Here is a 9,523-nt window from a genome sequence, read left to right on the forward strand (position 1 = left end):
TGTATGAAGTTGAAAGTTTGTTTTTCATCCGGCATTCGATATTCGCATTAGAGTTTGATTAATTTAGATTCGCGCCGCGTAGAGTCCCATTCGAGAGGAAGCGCTCTCTACCAACACTACTAAAAACTTGGCTATAAGCTACCAAAATTAGCGAGGGACAAACTGTATGTTGTTATTATGAGGGACTTTGCGATGTTGTCCCTCATACAAATTAAATATTTTAATTTTTATTTTTTTTTAAATAAAAGCAAAGAGGGACATCCCTTACTAAAATATGATGATAATAAAAATTTAATATTAAATTTGTTATAGCAAGGGATTTTCCTCGCTAAATAATAATAAATAAATTCATATTTCAAAGAAAATTTAAATATAATTTCTAATATATTAATTTTTATTTTTTTTAAAAGGTGAAGAGGAACATCCTTCACTAAAATATGATGATAATAAAAAGCTAATATTAAATTTGTTATAGCGAGGGATTTCCCTCGCTAAATAATAACAAATAAATTCATATTTCAAAGAAAATTTAAACATAATTTTTATTTGTTTCTTTAGCTGTAAACAATGCATTAATAAAATAAAAATGAAAATGAAATTTATGTTATCCAAGGAGTCCTCAATAAGATACATATAATTATTTTGTGATTTTTTTCATTGTAGTGAGGGAAGTTTCTCACTAAATTAAATGTGTAAAAATTGAGTATTTAATAACTAACCATATGGAGTAATAGATTTGAAGAAAAAACAATAGCAATGATATCAATTGTTGATCCCTCAATAATTGCTTTAATTTTTTTTTCTTTTCATACTATTAAATTACATTAGTTTTCTACACATAACCAAAAAAAATTATATTTATATACATACATACATACATACATATATATATATATATATATATATATATATATATATATATATATTAGTCTAACCGCAGGTGCCTCACACGTGTAATGTTTGATGCTTAAAGTTAAATCATTTTATATATTGCGAGAATTTTAATCAAGTGTAAAAAGTTCAAATCACTTTTCAAAGATCCTTCAGACTTTAATATATTAATGTAAACAGACACACACATATTTGCCACCTGAAGTTCCAAGTAGTTCATGGATCATAACTTTTGTGTTTGTCATCAATACCTCTTTCCCTTGCTGTCAGAGACTAAGAAAGACTCATTAATTTGAACCACATCTGTGATATGATTACTTTCTTTTTTTCTATATTTAAAATCTTTTCTTATTTTTAAAGCTAAATCTTAATAAAATTATTGATTACATTCTTAAAATACTTAAAACTTTTAAAAAATTGACACTTCTTAAATTTTCTTATTCTAATGCTTTTATATTTATTTCTGAATTTTTCAAATGTTCTTAAAATCAAATTTAGTTGATTTAGAATTATTAAAATAATGAAAAAATATTAGTTGTCATTAATTCTAATGACTTCTAATAAGAATAGGTTTTACCATAAATATATTTAATCAATTTTCAACTCTTAAATATTAGGAAAAAATACTGAAAAAATAATTTTGTCTAAAGCAAAAACTTCTAATGAAGGACAAAAAGTTCAAATAATATTTATAAGGCCCTTCACACTGTTTATATATATATATATATATATATATATATATATATATATATATATATATATATATATATATAAATGTTATAATTAAATGAGTAGCTTAGACAGTGATAATTAGAATAAGTAGAAATGTTTTAGTGGTATTCTTAACAAAAATTGATGAATTATATTAGCTTATAATTTATTTGATAATAGAAAAAAGAGGTGTATTAGTGGTATACGTAATACTATAAGTAATTGATTAGCTTACAGTCGATATTGTAGTAAATAGAAGTGAATTAATGATATTCTTATGTATTGCTATTGACTGATCATCTTATAATTTGATAACTACACTGAGTTGATATACATTACAGAATATTATTGATTGATTAATCTACATAACAATAATTACAGCAAAAAAAAAGAGTATCTTTGTTAAAATAATATTGATTGATTAACTTATACGATAGTTAAACTAAGTAAAGTTTATTAGTGATTTTTTAGAAATATTATTGACTACTAAGTCATACATTGACAATTATACTAAACGTAAGTATATTAGAGATATCATTAAGCAATATTAGCGAATGACATTAATATATATTTTGACAACTATACTAAGTATAAGTGTATTAATAATATTTATAAGAATTAGTATTGATTTATCAACATATCTATCAATTTATCTATACTATTATAAAAACATGAATATAAATGTTGGTTGACTAAAATATTCTTTAAATATTGAAGGACTTTTATACCCTTACATATTTAAGCAAAACTAAGATAAAATTATCAAAATACACCGCAAAATAATATTATCCTAATTTACTTCGGCTAGAAAGTATTCTAATCCAAAAAAATTTCAATAAATTACAAATTTCGCCTTTTCAATAACTCTAACTCAACAATGTGACTTTTTTTTTAATATGAATTTACTTAATCATTAATTTTCAACTCACATATAAGGGTGTTCACGAGTTTTATATCTCAACTCTCCATTATTATACTTATTTAGCAAAACTTTTAGTGATAGTGACCGGTTTACAATATATTTTTTTTTTAAATGAAGTACCGATTTGACAAATTATAAGAGTCAATTTGACAAATAACTATAAGAAAAATACTATGAGCGTTAATGTAATTATTTTTATGTTAATATGATGAAAAAATACCTCTTGAAAAATTGGTCAAAAGTCAATTTAATTTTTAATGATATTCTTATTAAATATTTCATTATTTAATATTAGTATTAATTCACACATATTTTAATAATTATTTATAAACTAGGTTAGTAGTAGATGTTAATTAATTTAATAAAAATTAAAATGGCAAGAATTTGGGTTAATTTTTATTTTTATTTTTTGGTTAAAAATTTGGGTTAAATTAATATACTCCAAACAAAAGGAAACGTGGCTTAAAGAAAAATGGGGCTTAGCTTGTTCTATCTTCTTCCCCAAAAATTTCCCACCATTTTTTTACTAAAAAATTAAAATTGTAAGGATTTGGGTTCCCCCTCTTCCCCCCTTATTTCCCACCATTTTTTTTCAAAGTACTTTTCAACAATAGAATTTGACTTTAATTCTAATTTTGTAAGTAAACCCTGCGTTCTAATTTAGTCATTGTTTGTACTACTTCCAAAACTCTGATGTCACCTTGCTCTTCGTTGGGTTGGATTTCGATAACTTCTCCTTGCTGATTGAGACTATTCTTTTTTACATTAACGGTACTTTTCACCTTACTAAATGAGTAATTACGTGCCTTTTTTTTGGAAAAATATTTTTCTCAATTTTTTTGCTGTATTTTTTTATTAACGATAGATGTCTTATTCTTTGTCTTCAATCGGATGCTTTTTAAGTTCTCTGTAGCTGTTCAGATTGTATTGTATCAAGTGGTCCTTTTTTTTTTTTTGTCTATTTATCTGATGTGAAATGTGTTATCATTCATTGATTGATAAAAAACAACTACTGCGCATTTGTAAGCTCAAGTTGTTAAATCTTGGAAACCATCTCTGTCTAAATACTACTAGTATTTTGTTTGTTTGATTTAGGTATCTTATTCAACAAAATCTGAAACCCCTTTATTATTTTCTTCAATTAAAAGAAGCTGACATGTACTCTACTTTGATAAATTTAAGAAAAGAGAAACAAATTTGAAAAAAAATGGATGACTTTTGGGCTGCAGGAATAAATTTTGCTAGGCATAATCTCTCTATTGTACAAACAAACCTATCGCACCCCTATTTCTACCTAAGGTCAAAATGAGCACGATGTCATGGACTCTAAAAGAATGAATTTATGTACAGAGTAGCCACCTAATTTTTAAGGAAAATAAGAAAACCTATTTATTAACAAATATGATTAATATTTTTAGTCTGCGAAAACAAATTTAAGATTCTAGGTAAGGGTTCAAGTTATCCCAAATGGAAAGGGTTAGGCACCCTTCGAGATCCACAAATGTGGTACCCGGCTAGACTAATTTTTTCAAAGAGGGAGGAGGTATATTTAAAATAACGTACAAAATATGTATTAAGTATAAAATAATTCTTTTAAAATATAAAATTTTTTAAAATTATGTAAAGGTATATGTTTCATCGAACCATTTAGGTAATGGATTAGGAATCTTCCCCAACTCCGATTGCAATAAATTTACAGCTCTCAGTCTCCCAAACAAAAGTGTCAATGGTTCAACAAATTGAGTGCAGCTTCGATTGCGCTTACCCTTCGAATTTTGTGTTAGCGCAAGAGGTGTCGAATTTTGATAAACTGACAATTGGATTGGTATGCATGGTTGTGGTGGATTTTGGTATGTGGGAGCTTGGGGTTGAAGGTAATTTTGTTGGTTATTTTAGGCATGATGTAGTTTGTGACTCAATATTTGTATCAGTTCGTTATCAGGATTTTGAAGTGATTGGGATGATTTAGGTATTGAGTGGTGCGGTATCACAACAGATACTTCTTCTTCATTCTCCACCTTGGCTCCTTCGATAAACTCTAACCGAGTAGACTCGCTCGAGTTATTTGCCGACTTAATCTTTCCAGAATTGATCGCCTCCTCAATAAAATTCCCTATTTTGACACAGTTAGCAAACTTCTCCCCCAATGTGGACATTATCCTTTCAAAATAGATACCTTTTTTACAGCGGATAAAATACTTCGTTAATTCATTTTCGTCCATTGATGGTTGAACTTTTTCCACTTAGGACCTCCATCGTCGAGCGTATTCCTGAAATGATTCAGAGGGATTCTTTTGTATACTGATGAGGGAAAGTCGATCAGGTGCGATTTCTGTGTTAAACTTGAAACGATTCATAAAGTCTTCAGCCATGCCGCTCCATTTGTGCCAATGACGAGGGTTTTGTTTAGTGTACCAAATTAGAGCCTCACCAGACAAACTTCTGATGAACAACTTCATTATGAGCTTCTCATTTTTACCAATCCCTACCAATTTATCACAATATGCTCTTAAATGAGTATGAGGATCCCCGGTTCCATCGAACAAATCGAACTTAGGTGGCTTGAAACCAACTGACAAATCAATATCTGGATGGATACATAAATCTTCGTAGTCCAAATGCTCGCTGACTTGATTTTCTTGGAGGTGTTTCATCGCTCGCTTTAGATTACGAAGCTCACTTACGATTTTTTCATCTCTCTCTTTTGTCCTTGTACTTATCGAAATCCTACCTTTAGCAGGTCTGATAAAAACGGGTGTCTCAGTCACGAACATTGGAGAAATATATTTTCCTTAAAAGGTAGCGTGATTTGTTTGTTGAATATCACAAACAGATGTGACATCATTAGGATGTGGAGTACAATGAGGAAATTTATGGGAGGTAATAAGTGTGAACGGGGATGATAGATTTGTTAAACCAACAGTCATTGTGGGAGGTTGTACTGACTGATAGTGTTTAGGTATTGGAGTTTCTAGTGATAAAAAATAGGAGGGCGCGGTAGAGTAGCCGTGGATGGATGTGTGAGATCCTTACCTTGATGCAGTTCGCCTCTTAACGTCTCGAGTTGTTGCTCCAAAAGAAGCGTACGTTCATTATCTTATTTTTTGAAAATTCCTGATACGTTTGCCAACGTTGGAACACTTCTGGTCGGGTTGACGGTATTGGTGTTCATTCTTGAGATATATAGCTTAAGTTGGCTAGTTTTATCGATCAACATAATTAATCTCTGTCGGGGGGATAATGCCAACACAAATGAAAGTTAAGGAGATAGTTCATGTCGATGGACAAGCACATTCAGACAACATCAAGTAAGTGCATCTTATATTGTGGAGCCTCATTTTGCCAGAGGTAGGCCTTCGTTCAAATAAACTGACATAGATGAATCTAGATTTTGACACATTTTGGATTCAGAACAATTTAAAGTTTTCTTGAAAAGGGAATGTATCCAACAAGGGTGGCTAAAAGAGGCTTATATAGTAGATAAGGATTGATAGAAGCGGGCTAAAATGATACCTTTAAAAGAATGAGTATCTCGAGTCTCGTTACTGATGAATGAGGATCTTGTGGTAGAGATATCGAATGGAGTAGAAGTATCGACAATGTCTCACGCTCATTGACTAGATAGAGTTAGAAGTGGGTGAAGATTAATATTCCACATTCATTGTTTTGAAGAAGGGTGTCATATAATTGTAGAGTTTTGAATAATATTCTACGTCTGTTGACTAGAAAAAGGAATCAAACATTGGAAGAATGCTTGACGACATTCCACTCTAGTTTGGATAAAAAAAGAGTTAGATGTAGGTGGAGTTTTTAGTGACATTCCCTATCTGCGGACTTGAAGAGAAAGTTGAACGAAAGCAAAGTATTTTTAGAACACTCAGCTTTCATGGACTTTGAGAAAGATATTTCCGAAGCAGAGTTTTAACAACACTCTGTATTCGTGAAAATAGTGTCAAATGTTGTCTAGTTTGGGTAATACTTTATGTCTATTGACGTGAAAATGATGTCGAATGAAGGAAGAGTAAAAGAAGGCCAATTTGATTGTTCTGAATCCATTAATGTTCGATTTCTGGATTATCTGAATCAGTTCTAACACAAAATATGTCATAAAGGTTTCATAACCTTTTGACGAAAGGGTGGCTTCCTAGTTGCGTAGATGATACCTTGGACAATCCCGCCTAAGGTATATGCAATATGACTTATTACTAGAGTAGGATTTTTCCTTAAATGTTCAAGAATGGTACTGAATATTTGCGAGAAGGTGCACTAACCTAACTGCACCGACTCTGAAAGTAAGGAATCCAAAGAAGGTTCGGAGGAGTGCAGTACACCCCTCGCGTGTACCACAGTGTGTGAATTGTGTACGGCCAACGACTCGATAGAAAAATACAAGTGATAAAGCAGTAACAAGTAGTGTTATTCAAACAAATAAGGAACGCAAGTTTGGATTTGGCTTGTGTCCTTTCACACATAGCAAGATATAAAAATATGTAAAACAAATAACATAATAAAGCATAAAAATTCTAAACTAAGCATGATTAAAAAAATGTAAAGAATTTATGAGCAAATTCACATAATTTGCAGTGTAATAAGTAAAGAATTTAATCATATACAAAAAAAGTAAAAATACCTCCTTCGATTGAATTCGATTGAAAATCGAGTCGATCGTGGTTAGAACGTCTCCTCATCCCCAGCAGAGTCGCCATTCTGTCGCACCCCTATTTCTACCTAAGATCAAAATGAGCACGATGTCATGGACTCTAAAAGAATGAATTTATGTACAGAGTCGCCACCTAATTTTTAAGGAAAATAAGGAAACCTATTTATTAACAAATATGATTAATGTTTTTAGTCTGCGAAAATCAATTTAAGATTCTAGGTAAGGGTTCAAGTTATCCCGAAGGGAAGGGGTTAGGCACCCTTCGAGATCCACAAATGTGGTACCCGACTAGACTAAATTTTTCAAAGAGGGAGGAGATATATTTAAAATAATATACAAAATATGTATTAAGTATAAAATAATTCTTTAAAAAACTATAAATGTTTAATATTATGTAAAGGTATATGTGTATTAAATATATAAATAAAATATATTGTTATGAAACACATGTAAAAAAAATATGTATAAAAATGTATAAATTACATGTGAAAATAAAAAATATTTTGTGACGTGTATGAAGAGAAGTATATCTTGATATGCCATGAGGAGAAAAATATTTAAAAATAATATTTTTACTTGATTTAAAATTTACGAGAAAAAAAGTAAAGATTTATTTGAAAGAAAAGATCACAATACTTATGATGTCAAAGTATGTAAACTAATTGATTAATTTAATTTATTAATGTAAACATTAACGGCCTAAGTTTGCATAAACATGAGGTGAAATCGTATAAATAAAGAAAATTCCGCCCAACACCCCAAAAATAAAGTTTTCACTATATTAACATTTGTACAAATATAAGAATATAAAATACAATACAAAATTAAAAGAGCCTCTTTGACTGCAACTCCCAACGAGTATTCCAAAATAACCTATATAAATACTTGTAAAAAAGTTTTAGTTACAAATAAATAATCATAAATGAGAATGTGTATATTTACGTATTATAAAAAAATTATATTTTTTATTAAAAGTGAGCTCAGATAAAGTCATGACCGCAAAATGGTTGCTCAATTAATGAGTCATCCTAAATCGTTTTGCTACGAAATGGTTGCTCAGTTAATTGGTTGTCTTAAATTGTCTTGCCAGAATATGAGTTGTAAAATCTTGTGTTGTTATAAAGTTTTATCATCGCCCAAAAATATTTATTTATTACGTAATTATATATGTAAAGTCCATCTTTTATTTACAGAGGCCTCAAAATTAATAATAATTTTTTTCATCTTCAATTTTGAAGCTATTAATGGCTGCTTGGACCTATTTTCCATCCTTACAAAAATTTGGAGCCTTGCTTTTTCTGATTTTTGGTTTTAGGTGGTGGAAGAGGCAAGTTTTGGAGAGATTCTCGCATAGGGGCGGCAGCCATGGCTGCCATGGCAGCGCTAGGGTTGCGGTTTTGGCGTGAGAGAGAAGGGGAGGAGGAAGAGAAGTAAAAGGGGGTCAGTGGTTTGTGAATTGAAAGGGAAAGGGGTGATGGTGACCGATCGCTGCATCTTTGGGAGGAGAAACACGTATTTTAGCTTTTTCTGAGAAAGTTAAAAGAACGGATGGAAGCAATTAATGTTTAAGACTTGAAAATCTTGACTACTTTTGGTTCGTCCGATCTTTATATCACCTTAAAATAATAACAGTACAAATATTTATGTATGTGTATAGATAAATAAATATATGAAAAAATTTATTCAAAAACCAATTAATTTCTGATCCGTTCGCTTTTTATTAGTTCGAATTTTAAAAATATATAAAAAGGTAAATTATAATATTAATATATATATATATATATAAATTTGAAAATTCAGGACCCTCGGATTAGAAAGAAAAATTAGCGGACTAGATTAATCTGTGTCAGTCGGGCTTTTTGGACTGATTTTGATTCGTTCGATCTTTGATCAGATGATCTTGAAGAGATTACCTCTAAAATAATAATAGCAACAAATAAAATAAAATGTAAGTATGTATGGATAAATATGTGAAAGGTCGATTTCAAAATGACTATTTTCGATCCGTTCGATATTCGATCAAACGGTTCGAATTTAATTTAAAGAGGAGGGAAAAGGTGAAAAACAAATATACAAATAAATAGTCAGTTAAACAAAAATAAATCATATATAAAAAATTACTGAACCTTTTAGGACCTTTTGGGTTTTAAAATAAATCGCCGGATCGAGTTAAATCGTATCTGTTTAGGTGGAGTGACGAAGCGGACATAAAAATTGTACTGAGTTTTGGGCTAATTTTGAGGCTTTTGGTTGAAATTTGTAAAATGAGAGTTGGGATCGGGCGAAATAAAAAAAATTGAATTATTGCTAGCCCAAATACTCTTTTCTACTGAAATTAA

This window comes from Capsicum annuum, chromosome 5, assembly GCF_002878395.1.
Source record: "Capsicum annuum cultivar UCD-10X-F1 chromosome 5, UCD10Xv1.1, whole genome shotgun sequence".
Lineage (NCBI taxonomy): Eukaryota > Viridiplantae > Streptophyta > Magnoliopsida > Solanales > Solanaceae > Capsicum > Capsicum annuum.